The 14,655-nt window shown below is 44.7% G+C and overlaps 1 pseudogene; it reads left to right on the top strand.

Annotated features, from left to right (window-relative positions):
- The first annotated feature begins 2,196 nt into the window (after positions 1-2,196).
- Positions 2,197-13,997, top strand: LOC149356379 (uncharacterized; annotated as a pseudogene).
- The last annotated feature ends 658 nt before the right edge of the window (positions 13,998-14,655 follow it).

The raw sequence follows: 14,655 nt of genomic DNA, 5'->3' as shown, positions 1-14,655 counted from the left end.
CAGCACAGTGTAGTGGGGTTGCCTTCAGAACTCAATTTTGAAGGCACAGCCTTCAAATGGCGGCATGCACATACTGCTTTTGAAATGACGACTTTATTGTTGTATTTGCTGTATTGAAATGACAAGTGTATTTTTTGGTAGTGGAGCGTAGTACGCGGCACCACGTAAGGCTGTCCATGCTCCGGATAATGTCTGCACTTTTTCGCACAAGGATGAACCGAGCCAGTAGTATCGCTGCGAACAGAGGCGCGTTGACTACCACTCATGTTTAGAGCGATCAATTAAAGAAACGATAGGTACTACCGCGGACAACCACATGCACCAAAATGGCCACAAGCATCCTTCAGGCTTCGACTTAAGGTGAAGCAATCAAGCTATAGCTACTCGGCCAAAGTGATCTGTTTGTTCCTTTTTATTTTGACGCCATAAGCTACATAAACAGTTTTGCAAGTGAATTTTATATAAAACATGAAGCTATTTAAATAATTAAACATGACATTGTTTTGTGTATAAGCAAAACAACCTACCTACATTGCCATCGCCAAATCGCAATGCTATCGTCACCATCGTGTCATGTGTGTGTGCACCGTTTTCATCCTCGCACATGCGTGATCGCACTGCATTGGATTAAGCGAGGATCTTGCGGGCAGTTTACTATCAGGTACGCGTACGTGCGCTTCTGCGATGATAACCGCAAAGCCGTTATCGCCACCGAAGAATTTCATTCATTCAAGCCGAGAAACGTTCATGACTTTTCCTCAAGCAGGTGGTATGAAGTGTTCTGGCAGGACGACAAACAAAGGGGATTTTTCAAGGCCCAAGTTGTGTGCCTATAAGGTAAGTGAAATTACTTATGCCACACGTGTTATTTTTTCAGCTTTTCACGCTGAGTTTGTTGTGAATCATCCAGAAACCAAAGATGAAGCCGAAATGTGTGGCAAGAGGGTTCCAATACCACCACCGCCGTCAGACAGTGACGATTCATGTGAAAGCGAGGGCTCCATGGAAGAGGTAAGTGCAAACAGTCTACAGCGCACAAGCAGCTACAACTAAATATTGTGAGCTTGTGGAGGATCTGTTGAACTGCTTATCGGCATAATTGCAAAACTCTGAAAATCAGGCCAGGATCTCTTCACAAGGAAAGCCCCTTCACCATGATGGCCTGACCGCTTTTGATGGGAAGGAATTGGGTGCTGTGCTTGACATAGTCAGAATAATGTCGCACGCCTTTCCAGACCGCATCTACCATGTTTTGGTGTCGTGATAAAAGGACTAAGCACAGCTGTCCTAAGCCACACCTACATGCGTTGCATATCATGAAACGCAGCTGTCTGTGCCTGGTGTGTGCAAGACAGTCTGAAATAGACGTCAAATCTGAACCCTAATTCTCCCCATGTAAAAAGGTTTTTGCTGCATTGGAAAGCATGACTGTTGGAGTTAAGCAAAACGTGCACATTATATACGGACGCGAAGCTTGCTTCCTGGTGTTGTTCTTGCAATAAAAGTTAGCAGTGAAACACACATATTTGGGCACAAGTTACACTGCATAAATTCTAAAACATGCAAAACCTGTCACTTAAGTGACAGTGTATTTGCCTCTCAAGATTTTTGTGTTAGTTACTTTATGGGTTACCTCCCCGCAGGGGGGCGTCTGAAGCATGCAGACGTTGGTGAGTGGCGACACCACGGGGATAACTCGAGCATCCGCAGGGACATCCCCGCAGAGGGATGATGGTGAACAATGCGTCGCCACGGACCCGAGCATCCGCGCTTAGCCGTGCGTGGCATCGCCGTGTCCGGGGAAAAGGGGATCCTGGTGGTTGAGCCAATGCTGAGCGTTTGGACCCTTAAGGCCCCTCGGCAGAGGCAACACACCACTTTGGCCCCAGCTTCCTGTAGACGGCAACTCCTTCCTGACCCGACCAGGGGAAATCGGCAGTCGCCTTTTCCTGTCCTCCCCTCAATCTTTAACTTTCCTATCTCTTTCTTACAACTCTTTTCTTCGTTTTTTTTTTCACTTTTCATAGGTGGCTAGGGTTAACCTTTTGTGGCCAACTACCCTGAGTTGCGTCATATTGGGTTATAGTTGAGGTGTACAGCTGGCGTGGGCAGGGCTTGCTTGCAAGTTCCTGTCCCGTCCCCTCGGTGGGCTCCATGGTGGGTGGCTGGCACCATGACCGAAAAACAACATTTTTTATGGCTCCTCCCCCTTCACCAAATGATCGCCCTCAAAAAAGAGTGCGGACCGAGGTGACTACCCAGTACTTTCAGAAATCGAAAGAAACGTTGCCAAAGTTTCACGTTGTTCTCAGTGAAGCAACAGAAAAGACCGCCCGAACAATAACCCCATTCATAGTAACAAGAACCCTAACCAGTGCCTTAGGCACAGGTTACAAGCTAAAAAAAATGCCTAGTGGTGACCTTCTACTAGAACTGAAAGACAATGACCAATATTCTATACTGTCCAACTTAGTGTCCATTGGGGATATACCTGTCTCAATTACTGCACATCGATCTTTGAACACCATCCAGGGAGTGATCTCTGAAATCGATTTCCTTGAACTCACAGAAGAAGAAATGCTCGAAGGTCTGAAAGACCAGAATGTCATCAATGTCCACCGCATCAAGATCAGAAAGGAAAACAAAGAAATAGCAACAAAACATCTTGCACTCACGTTCAGCTCAAGCATACTGCCTGAATCAATAGAAGTTGATTACCTCAAGATAAATGTCCGACACTATATCCCAAACCCGCGACGGTGTTTCAACTGCCAGAGATATGGTCATGGCTCACAGAGCTGCCGTGGCCGAGAAACGTGCAAAATGTGCCTCAAACGAACACGTTTCTGAAAACTGTGAAGCAGCAGCACTTCGGTGCACAAACTGTGATGGTGATCACCCCTCCTATTCCAGGTCATGCCCCTCATGGAAGAATGAAAAAGAAATAATAAGAATGAATACAAGGCAAAACATAACTTTCAAGGAAGCACGACAACTCTTTCATGCTAAGAACACGTTCAACTTCACAGCAAGAACAAACTTCGCTGATGTGGTGCGCGGGGGCGCTGCACCGCACCATGTTCCAGCCACTGCCCAGGCAAAGCCTCAGGCAGGGCCATCTGCGCCCCCAGCAGGGTCAGCAAACGCTGCCTTGCCACCCCCAAAAAGGTCTCGCCGTCCCCTGAGTCGGCGGACGATCAGACCACCCCCTCTAGGAGGAGGTCTGAAGTTCGTACACACGCAGCATCCCCGCGGGCCTCCAGCGCCTCCACCGAGAAGATGGATGTATCACCCGGCATGCCCATCCTGCACGGGTGGCACAGCTCACTTGACCGCCAAAATAAAGGAAGGACCTGAATCACGGGTCCCCCTAGACCAGAAACCTAGGTTCCCACTTCTCCTAAAAAAAATCCAAAGAAAATGGCGTTCCTTATACAGTGGAACTGCCGTGGACTTTTCCATAACTACAGTGACATAAAGGATCTTTTAGACACTTTTTCCTCTGTGGCCTTATGCCTACAGGAAACGAACCTAGGTCCTAAACACATGAATTTTTTGAGGAAATACAAAGTCTTTTGTTCTGACAGAGCAAACTAGCAGGCTCTCTGGAGGTGTTGCTATTGTCATCCAAGGCAGTGTTGCAACTTGCGAAATCAAACTTCAAACTAACTATGAAGCTGTTGCAGTCACCGTCCTACATTTCAAAACAATTACAATATGTTCTATATATCTCGGGCCACACCAAACAGTTACACTTAATGACTTGGAAACACTTTTAGAACAGCTGCCAGAACCATATCTGCTGGTAGTTGGGGATTTTAATGCCCACTCTGTTTTTTGGGGGAAGTGAACAGACTGACACTAGAGGTCGTGTTTTAGAAGATTTTATTTTGTGCAAAGACGTTTGCCTGCTAAATACAGGTAAACCTGCGTATTGTTACCCAGCCTCAGGAAAAATGAGTTGCATAGACTTGTTTTTTAGTGCACCCTCTGTTTTTACTGATTTTAATTGGGATGTTCTTGAAAATCCATACGAAAGTGATCACCTTCCTATAGTAATCATCTTGTCATCACCACCATCAATCATTCCTAGCAAACCACGTCATTGGAAGCTCCACGTAGCTGACTGGGCACTATTTCAAGAAAAGGCCACACTGGATAAAATTTTTTCGGATGATCTTAGCGTAGACAATCTCAACCAAATAATTACAACTTGTATTATAACTGCTGCGCGCCTAGCCATTCCTCAGTCTTCGGGAGTGGTACGCCAAAACCACAAGGTTTGGTATAACCAAGACTGCAGAGATGCAAAAAAGAAACAGAACAAAGCCTGGGGAATTTTTCGCAGCTATCCAACAGCTGAGAACCTCATAAGGTTTAAAAAAGCGCGAGCAAAAGCACGACATATCTGTCGTAGTACGGAAAAAAACTCACGGCAAAGCTACATATCCATAAACAGTTCCATCACGTCCAAAAAAATGTGGGAGCAAGTTTGCAAACTGAATGGCAGCTTCTCCCCTTTCACAATTCCCTTTCTTACAGCCCCTGATGCACAAACAAGTATATACAGGAACAAGCAAACATTTTAGGTGAACATTTCGCTAATGTTTCCAGCTCTTCAAACTACACAGAACAATTTCTACAATACAAAAACACATCTGAGAAACAAAGACTCCCCAAAAGCGCCTGCACAAATGAAGCATACAATAGTTTCATCACAATTCATGAAATAAACAGAGTTTTATCTGCTGGCAAACAGACCGTGCCCGGCCCTGATCAAATTCATTATCAAATGCTGGCACACCTTTCTCAGCCATCTGTGGAAGCACTTTTGAGATTTTTCAACAAAATATGGACGTCAGGAAAAATACCCGAAGGATGGAAAAAGGCCAATATTGTACCATTCTTGAAACCCGGAAAACCACCAACCTCCTCCAACAGTTACAGCCCCATAGCCCTTACAAGCTGTCTCGCAAAATCGTTCGAAAGCGTTGTGAACATTAGGCTGATGTTTGTCCTTAGAACCCATGAACTTCTCGACATCCACCAATGTGGTTTTAAAAAACCTTGTTCGACAACTGACCATGTCGTCCGCCTGGAAAATACAGTTAGAGAAGCATTCATAAACAACACTGCCTAGCAATATTTTTTGATATGGAGAAGGCTTATGACACCACCTGGAGGTTTGGCATACTCCGTGACCTAGCAGACCTAGGTATCCGTGGAAGGATGTTCAACTGCTTAAAAGACTTCCTCTCTGACCGTTCCTTTCATGTACGCCTAGGTTCCACCCTTTCCAAAAAATTCATTCAGGAGAATGGGGTTCCGCAGGAGTGTATTTTAAGTACTACCCTGTTTCTCATGAAAATAAATTCCATAGCCAAGATATTTCCAAAGTCCATTACATATTCTTTATATGTCGATGACCTTCAAATAGCATGTACATCCTCCAGCCTACCATCCTGTGAACGACAGATACAACTGACATTAAACAGACTTTCGGTTTGGGCAGACAAAAATGGGTTTAAGTTCTCCCCACAAAAAACAGTTGCTGTCCTTTTCTCGCTCAAAAGGGGTTTACAGACTGATCCCACCTTGCAATTAAATGAAATTGTACTTCCAGCAAAACCTGAACATAAATTTTTGCGCATAACATTTGACAAGAAACTCTCATTTCTGCCACACATAAGTATCATCAAAAAGAAAGCCTCCCAATCCCTGAATACACTCAAAATACTGTCACGAAAGCAGTGGGGATCTGATAGAAAATGTGTTTTACAAATCTACTGGAATGTTGTACGCTCCACCCTAGACTATGGATGCGTTGTGTATGGCTCTGCGAGGCCATCATATCTGAAGAGACTGGACCCAGTGCATAACCTTGGTTTACGTCTCTCAACTGGTGCATATAAAACATCCCCCATAAATAGTCTCTATGTCGAAACCAATGAACCCTCCCTTGCAGACAGAAGAACTATGCTCACATGCGCACATGCCCTGAAAATCCGTTCCCTGCCGAAACACCTCTGTTATTCGATAGTTACAAAGTGCACCTCCAGAACACTGTTCAACAACAGACCCCAGTCAATCAGACCTCTACTACTCCGCATCGAGGATAGTTGCCAGAGTTTAGGATTACTGGATACCCTTCCTGACGTCACCTCAGTGCACGACCCACTTCCCCGTGGTACAGCCTGCCCACTGTATGTGACGTTACATTAACGCTTTTTCAGAAAAAACAAACGCCACGCGAACACATACTACAGGAATACTTGACATTGCAAGAAAAATATGCATACCACACAGAATTTTACACTGATGGCTCAAAAACAGCTAATTATGTCGGAAGCGCGGTAGCACAAGGAGACTGGAAAAAAATAGTAAGACTGCCAAACTGTATGTCTATTTTCACTGCCAAATGTTATGCTGTTTCTATAGCTGTTGGTACAATAAGTAACACTATCAAAAACAACATCATCTACACAGATTCACTCAGCCTGCTCCCAGCTTTACATCCCAGAAATGCAGCTGAATGACATGAATGAATGAATGACAGTTTACCAATATCTTGTAGCTGTATCTTACCAATAGCTGTATCTTACCGGTACTCCCCTATGGGGCAGAAACGCTGATCACATTTTGTTAGCCTCCACGTTTCTGCCCCATAGGTAAGTACCGGTAAGATACAGCTGTTGTAGACTTTTCTTTCGAGTGTTATTTGCAGACTGCTATTCATTATCTGAGAGAACCTGCCGTATGCGCTCCACCCCATTCTTATTCTTCTGGTTCTTTCCCTCTCGTGATCCGGATCAGCGGTCACTACCTGCCCTAAGTAGACACATTCTCTTACTAAGGGAAGAAAGCAAAGCTGCTGTAGCTCGAGAATTTTCTAATCGGCTCTCTTGGCTCCGAGGCTCAAGGATTTCTGCCATGGAACAGGCAGGTGGCGACGATGCTGAGGCCAAGCGAACAATACGCCGAGGGCGCGGCGTATTGTTGAAGAACTCAATTAATAGAAAGGTTCTCTAGCCTGATATACTGTAATATTCCTGCCATATGCACTATGATGCCTTTTTAGCATTTATAGAAGCCAAAAAATGTCTAAAATGCTGTAGATGCATGCTGAAGACTAGAAAAGCAGCTTAGAAAGCATTTTTGACCAGTACGTGCAGGTATAAAAATGTCAATACATTCCATGAGTGTAGTTGTGCATATTTGCACATGGCCTGTTTCAAATTATTGCTAAATGTCACATACTTTCTGGAAAACAGTTAACAGCCTGCACGTCAGGCATGTGCCAACTGTGACGCAGTGAGCACCAAGTGGTCGCGGCGCGCATCAACTGCGGACGCACGGATTTTTAACACGAAGCGAGTCATCATTGAAAGCAGCACTAGCATGTCTGTACACAGAATGGGCATCTACAGCGACTTGAAGGACGACCTCGTCAGATGTCCTTACAATCCGCAACAACGAATAAAGCGAAGCAAGAAGGACAGTCACGTCACTAAATGCAGTTCGGACCTGCCCAGGCACATTGCCAGCTGCCCAGACAGGCCTGAACAGGACGTAACGTTGGAGGTCCCGGAATTTAAGGTACGCCGTGCACACGCCCTCCCCATCCTCCCCGAGCCCAAGGAACGGTAGGATGTGGAGGGCACCCAAGCAACAGTTCAGCGGACCATGGCTTATCCGCCGAGCGGGGAAGCTTGGACTGGCAGCAGAGCACTGCGACCAACCATCCGATGCCCGTCGCAGACCAGGCGAATGTTAGCCCGAAGTGTCTGCGACTGGTCAGCAGCACAGCCAACGGTGGCGGCGGGGCAGCATTGACAGCAGCTGAACCCAGCAGCAGTTCGGCAGCCAGTGGCTTATCCGCCAAGTGGAGAAGCTTGGAGTGGCCACAGACCAGGCAAACGTCAGCCCGAACTTTCTGCGACTGGTCCGCAGCAGAGCCAGCGGCAGCGGGGAACCGTTGACAGCAGCTCAAGAACAGCCGAAGAGGCTCAGTGCTCTGGGGAGTGGTAGGCCGCCGCCAGAGCGCGGCTTGCGCGATTACTACTAAACAAACGGTCGGCCACAAGGGATTGCAGCCCTGCCTAGCAGATTTTAGTGTCCTCTCTTCAACATTCTTCAGGTAGAAGAATAAAGTTTGTTTTATCCTAAAAAAAGGGCCACAAATGGGCTTCTACCGCACAAGGCGGATTTAGGGTTGTTTGACGGCGGAACAAATCACTGGCCCGACAACGTAATACGAATAGGTTTGTGCAAACTGGTTTGAAGCTACCTGAAGGACGCGCTTGTGTTGATCATTTGGACCGTGCCCGTCAATGTGATAATGGGAGGCACGATACTACCCTGAAAGCAATGCCAGATGTGAATAAATCAGTTGTGCATCCAAATGGATTTGATAAAATGAGGGTGAGCTATGCATTTCGCCTTTTCAGTAATGAAGCCTTACAAGGCCTTTTCTTGTACAAAGACGAAATTGAGAGGCAGTGTGGAAAGTCAGTCGCCACTGTTGCCTTCCTGGACTAGATGAGAGCATGAATTGCAGCAATGACTTCAAGGTGCAGTTCTCATGCACTAAGACCAGGCAAGTCCCATGAAAATTGCATCAAAGACTTTTTGACCTATGTGGACACATGGGAAGAAATGACAGGGTCACAACGACAGGGCTACCTTAACCAGGGCACAAGCAAAGGACTTCACGTCACACTTTCAAGCACTCTGGCTCTTCTCGCCTATGTGACAATGAAACTGTCCCTTGGAAATGCCCCCCTTCCTTGGAAATTCCCCTCCTTCCAGTGCCAGCCTATTTTGTTTGCCTTGTTCTCATTTCCCTGTACCACGCTGACTAATCCTCTTATCTGAATTTTTCAGGTCCACCCAGCGCCTTCCCCCCGTCGCAGCCCCTTCAAAGCCTTTGTTCATTATACACCCCCGGATATAAGTTTTTCCACTATTGCAGCTTAAGGAATCAAGATTCACCTCCCTCCCCTTCCTGACACGCATCCCCTCTCACATCACTTTCCTTCCCCCCCCCCCCCGGGGCCTTCGTCCTCGGAGCGAAGGCCCTGTTTAATCCCTGCCAATGATGAACGCTTTGCCCAGACGAAGACAAGTCCCCTTGTCGAAACGTTGGCTCAAGCAACCTGAGGTTTTCCCCTCCCTTGTTCCTTTTGTGATCGCCAAGTACCATCTACCACATCCTCTCTCTACCATTCACTGCACAATGTGTTACTATCTATTTCAATTCATGAATGAAATATTCTTCTCTCCATCATCTGAATGTGACAAAAGTGCTAATTCCTGGGAAACTTCTCTCGCCTATCCCTTCACTGCACAATGCATTAGTAACTATTTAAGTTCATGAATGAAATACTCTTCTCACCATCATCTGAATGTGCCAAAAGTGGTAATTCCAGGGCAACTTCCCTCACATATCCCTTGACTGCACAATGGGTTACTATCTATTTCAGTCCATGAATGAAATATTCCTCTCATAATATGAATGTGCCAAACGTGCTAATTCCTGGGAAACTTCTCTCGCCTATCCCTTCTCTGCACAATGCGTTAGTAACTATTTCAGTTCATGAATGAAATACTCTTCTCACCATCATCTGAATATGCCAAAAGCGCTAATTCCTGGGAAACTTCTCTTGCCTATCCCTTCACTGCACAATGCGTTAGTAACTATTTCAGTTCATAAATGAAATATTCTTCTCTCCATCATATGAATATGCCAAAAGCACTAATTCCTGGGAAACTTCTCTTGCCTATCCCTTCACTGCACAATGCGTTAGTAACTATTTAAGTTCATGAATGAAATACTCTTCTCACCATCATCTGAATATGCCAAAAGCGCTAATTCCTGGGAAACTTCTCTTGCCTAACCCTTCACTGCACAATGCGTTAGTAACTATTTAAGTTCATGAATGAAATACTCTTCTCACCATTATCTGAATATGCCAAAAGCGCTAATTCCTGGGAAACTTCTCTTGCCTATCCCTTCCCTGCACAATGCGTTATGAACTATTTCAGTTCATGAATGAAATACTCTTCTCACCATCATCTGAATATGCCAAAAGCGCTAATTCCTGGGAAACTTCTCTTGCCTATCCCTTCACTGCACAATGCGTTAGTAACTATTTAAGTTCATGAATGAAATACTCTTCTCACCATCATCTGAATGTGCCAAAAGCGGTAATTCCAGGGCAACTTCCCTCACGTATCCCTTGACTGCACAATGGGTTACTATCTATTTCAGTTCATGAATGAAATATTCTTCTCATCATATGAATGTGCCTAAAGTGCTTATTCCTGGGAAACTTCTCTCGTCTATCCCTTCACTGCACAATGCGTTAGTAACTATTTCAGTTCATGAATGAAATACTCTTCTCACCATCATCTGAATATGCCAAAAGCGCTAATTCCTGGGAAACTTCTCTTGCCTATCCCTTCACTGCACAATGCGTTAGTAACTATTTAAGTTCATGAATGAAATATTCTTCTCTCAATCATATGAATGTGCCAAAAGTGGTAATTCCAGGGAAACTTCTCTCGCCTATCCCTTCACTGCAAAATGCGTTAGTAACTATATCAGTTCATGAATTAAATACTCTTCTCACCATCATCTGCATATGCCAAAAGCGCCATTTCCTGGGAAACTGCTCTTACCTATCCTTTCACTGCACAATGCGTTAGTAACTCTAACCATGAACCATGAACCGACTAGCCCAACATCATGTCTTACTTAAGTTTATGAATGAAATATTCTTCTCACCATAATCTGAATGCGCCAAAAGTGGTAATTGCAGGGCAACTTCCCTCACGTATCCCTTGACTGCACAATGGGTTACTATCTATTTCAGTTCATGAATGAAATATTCTTCTCATCATATGAATGTGCCAAAAGCGCTAATTCCTGGGAAACTTCTCTTGCCTACCCCTTCACTGCACAATGCGTTAATAACTATTTCAGTTCATGAATCAAATACTCTTCTCACCATCATCTGAATGCGCGAAAAGTGGTAATTCCAGGGCAACTTCCCTTACGTATCCCTTGACTGCACAATGGGTTACTATCTATTTCAGTTCATGAATGAAATATTCTTCTCATCATATGAATGTGCCAAAAGTGCTAATTCCTGGGAAACTTCTCTTGCCTATCCCTTCACTGCACAATGCGTTAATAACTATTTCAGTTCATGAATGAAATACTCTTCTCACCATCATCTGAATGTGCCAAAAGTGGTAATTCCAGGGCAACTTCCCTCACATATCCCTTGACTGCACAATGAGTTACTATATATTTCAGTTCATGAATGAAATATTCTTCTCATCATATCAGTGTGCCAAAAGTGCTAATTCCTGGGAAACTTCTCTTGCCTATCCCTTCACTGCACAATGCGTTAGTAACTATTTAAGTTCATGAATGAAATACACTTCTCACCATCATCTGAATATGCCAAAAGCGCTAATTTCTGGGAAACTTCTCTCGCCTATCCCTTCACTGCACAATGCGTTAGTAACTATTTAAGTTCATGAATGAAATATTCTTCTCTCCATCATATGAATGTGCCAAAAGTGGTAATTACGGGGCAACTTCTCACGTATCCCTTCACTGCACAATGCGTTACTATCTATTTCAGTTCATGAATGAAATATTCTTCTCTCCATCATATGAATGTGCCAAAAGTGCTAATTCCTGGGAAACTTCTCTCGCCTATCCCTTCACTACACAATGCGTTAGTAACTATTTAAGTTCATGAATGAAATACTGTTCTCACCATCATCTGAATATGCCAAAAGCGCTAATTCCTGGGAAACTTCTCTCGCCTATCCCTTCACTGCACAATGCGTTAGTAACTATTTAAGTTCATGAATGAAATATTCTTCTCTCCATCATATGAATGTTCCAAAAGTGGTAATTACGGGGCAACTTCCCTCACGTATTCCTTGGTTACTATCTATTTCAGTTCATGAATGAAATATTCTTCTCTCCATCATTTGAATGTGCCAAAAGCGGTAATTCCTGGGCAACTTCCTTCGCCTGTCCCTTCACTGCACAATGCGTTAGTAACTATTTAAGTTCATGAATGATATATTCTCTCCATCATATGAATGTGCCAAAAGTGGTAATTACGGGGCAACTTCCCTCACGTATCCCTTGACTGCACAATGGGTTACTATCTATTTCAGTTCGTGAATGAAATACTCTTCTCACCATCATCTGAATATGCCAAAAGCGCTAATTCCTGGGAAACTTCTCTCACCTATCCCTTCACTGCACAATGCGTTAGTAACTATTTAAGTTCATGAATGAAATATTCTTCTTACGTTCATGAATGAAATATTCTTCTCTCTATCATATGAATGTGCCAAAAGTGGTATACGGGGCAACTTCCCTCACGTATCCCTTGACTGCACAATGGGTTACTATCTATTTCAGTTCATGAATGAAATATTCTTCTCCATCATTTGAATGTGCCAAAAGCGGTAATTCCTGGGCAACTTCCTTCGCCTGTCCCTTCAATGCACAATGCATTACTATCTATTTCAGTTCACTTTTGAATCTTCACCTTCACCTTCAATTTCTTTTGTGTTTCCCTCACAGTACAATCAGTCATGTTTTGCATAACATACACAAAACCATGTGCCTTGCCATGACATCAGACAGCTTCCCATGCAATGTTCTGCTCCTTGTTATCGCTATGCAATGAAGGGAGCCAGCACAATGTAGTGGGGTTGCCTTCAGAACTCAATTTTGAAGGCACAGCCTTCAAATGGCGGCATGCACATACTGCTTTTGAAATGACGACTTTATTTATGTATTTGCTGTATTGAAATGACAAGTGTATTTTTTGGTAGTGGAGCGTAGTACGCGGCACCACGTAAGGCTGTCCATGCTCCGGATAATGTCTGCACTTTTTCGCACAAGGATGAACCGAGCCGGTAGTATCGCTGCGAACAGAGGCGCGTTGACTACCACTCATGTTTAGAGCGATCAATTAAAGAAACGATAGGTACTACCGCGGACAACCACATGCACCAAAATGGCCACAAGCATCCTTCAGGCTTCGACTTAAGGTGAAGCAATCAAGCTATAGCTACTCGGCCAAAGTGATCTGTTTGTTCCTTTTTAATTTGACGCCATAAGCTACATAAACAGTTTTGCAAGTGAATTTTATATAAAACATGAAGCTATTTAAATAATTAAACATGACATTGTTTTGTGTATAAGCAAAACAACCTACCTACATTGCCATCGCCAAATCGCCAATGCTATCGTCACCATCGTGTCATGTGTGTGTGCACCGTTTTCATCCTCGCACATGCGTGATCGCACTGCATTGGATTAAGCGAGGATCTTGCGGGCAGTTTACTATCAGGTACGCGTACGTGCGCTTCTGCGATGATAACCGCAAAGCCGTTATCGCCACCGAAGAATTTCATTCATTCAAGCCGAGAAACGTTCATGACTTTTCCTCAAGCAGGTGGTATGAAGTGTTCTGGCAGGACGACAAACAAAGGGGATTTTTCAAGGCCCAAGTTGTGTGCCTATAAGGTAAGTGAAATTATTTATGCCACACGTGTTATTTTTTCAGCTTTTCACGCTGAGTTTGTTGTGAATCATGCAGAAACCAAAGATGAAGCCGAAATGTGTGGCAAGAGGGTTCCAATACCACCACCGCCGTCAGACAGTGACGATTCATGTGAAAGCGAGGGCTCCATGGAAGAGGTAAGTGCAAACAGTCTACAGCGCACAAGCAGCTACAACTAAATATTGTGAGCTTGTGGAGGATCTGTTGAACTGCTTATCGGCATAATTGCAAAACTCTGAAAATCAGGCCAGGATCTCTTCACAAGGAAAGCCCCTTCACCATGATGGCCTGACCGCTTTTGATGGGAAGGAATTGGGTGCTGTGCTTGACATAGTCAGAATAATGTCGCACGCCTTTCCAGACCGCATCTACCATGTTTTGGTGTCGTGATAAAAGGACTAAGCACAGCTGTCCTAAGCCACACCTACATGCGTTGCATATCATGAAACGCAGCTGTCTGTGCCTGGTGTGTGCAAGACAGTCTGAAATAGACGTCAAATCTGAACCCTAATTCTCCCCATGTAAAAAGGTTTTTGCTGTATTGGAAAGCATGACTGTTGGAGTTAAGCAAAACGTGCACATTATATACGGACGCGAAGCTTGCTTCCTGGTGTTGTTCTTGCAATAAAAGTTAGCAGTGAAACACACATATTTGGGCACAAGTTACACTGCATAAATTCTAAAACATGCAAAACCTGTCACTTAAGTGACAGTGTATTTGCCTCTCAAGATTTTTGTGTTAGTTACTTTATAGGTTACCTCCCCGCATGGGGGCGTCTGAAGCATGCAGACGTTGGTGAGTGGCGACACCACGGGGTTAACTCGAGCATCCGCAGGGACATCCCCGCAGAGGGATGATGGTGAACAATGCGTCACCACGGACCCGAGCATCCGCGCTTAGCCGTGCGTGGCATCGCCGTGTCCGGGGAAAAGGGGATCCTGGTGGTTGAGCCAATGCTGAGCGTTTGGACCCTTAAGGCCCCTCGGCAGAGGCAACACACCACTTTGGCCCCAGCTTCCTGTAGACGGCAACTCCTTCCTGACCCGA

Source organism: Amblyomma mixtum, chromosome 3 (genome assembly GCF_055824585.1).
Source record: "Amblyomma mixtum isolate Tamu chromosome 3, ASM5582458v1, whole genome shotgun sequence".
Taxonomy (NCBI): Eukaryota; Metazoa; Arthropoda; class Arachnida; order Ixodida; family Ixodidae; genus Amblyomma; species Amblyomma mixtum.
The sequence above is the reverse complement of the archived record's forward strand: the minus strand, read 5'-3'. Positions and strand labels throughout refer to the sequence as shown.